Source organism: Pundamilia nyererei, unplaced genomic scaffold, assembly GCF_000239375.1.
Source record: "Pundamilia nyererei isolate P.nyererei 1_Seehausen unplaced genomic scaffold, PunNye1.0 scaffold00027, whole genome shotgun sequence".
Classification (NCBI taxonomy): Eukaryota; Metazoa; Chordata; class Actinopteri; order Cichliformes; family Cichlidae; genus Pundamilia; species Pundamilia nyererei.
Window position 1 is genome coordinate 2,159,876 of NW_005187428.1, and position 893 is coordinate 2,160,768.

The 893-nt window shown below is 47.0% G+C and overlaps 1 protein-coding gene across 1 annotated transcript in view; it reads right to left on the bottom strand.

Annotated features, from left to right (window-relative positions):
* camk1db (calcium/calmodulin-dependent protein kinase 1Db) overlaps positions 1–893 on the bottom strand; it is a 28,582-nt gene that overhangs the window by 26,444 nt on the left and 1,245 nt on the right. The gene's annotated exons all lie outside the window — the stretch shown is intronic.

Below are 893 nucleotides of genomic sequence, written 5' to 3' on the forward strand. Positions count from 1 at the left end.
GATGATAGGATACAGACTAATCAAAGTTTACACAAGGGGACGATGCTCCGAAGAACAAGCCACATAACCATAGTGACCAGAGACCTGTCTTTTTGTGTTTTTTTACTGTGCTTCACACCAGTTTCAGCTAAATTAAAGAAAACAAACACGTTTCCTTGGGGAGACTCCATCCCTCAGCATCTCATAACAACATCAACACCACAATGACTACTTCTCAGGAAAGAGGAGGGGGAAACCATCTCTCTGGGGGGGGGGAGCAGAGCAGCGAGAACTGCACTCTGTTAAACGTGTGATAACACCTAGCAGTCTATCACAAGGCTGCTTGGATCGTGTGAGCACGACCTGCTCTGGCTGTCTCCTGTCGCTCATTCACTCAGGCTCTTCTGTCTGTGCTGCATGACTTATTCAAAGAAGAAAAAGGCATGAAGTCAGGCAGCACTAACAGCAGACCAAAATAAACTGTGGAATTCGCCTGCTCTGTGGTCCAAGGGCAAGGGACTAAGTTCAGCCAAAGATGAGGGGAGTGGAGGGTGGGGAGGGGAGGTTTCCCCAAAAAACAAGTCCACACAAACCAGAGCACAATGGTTTACTGTACAAACAAGAATCTGCCACAGTGACACAGATCCATAAAACCCCAGACGTGATCTTTCTCAGCTCAAATACATCCCTCTGTTTGGAGAAGAGAGTCAAGAGGCCGACAGAACAAGGCACAACACCCACTAAAGTCCTCACAGATGGCCCCCTTAATTTGGGGGAGCTGATTTCTTCATCATCATCATCATCATCATCATGTAATGCAAAAGAGGCCCCCGCTGTCTTTGTCACAGTTGTGCCGATAAATAAATGTCAGCCTTAACAAAGCTCTGGATACACGCGTCAGTCCTGGGAAAAAA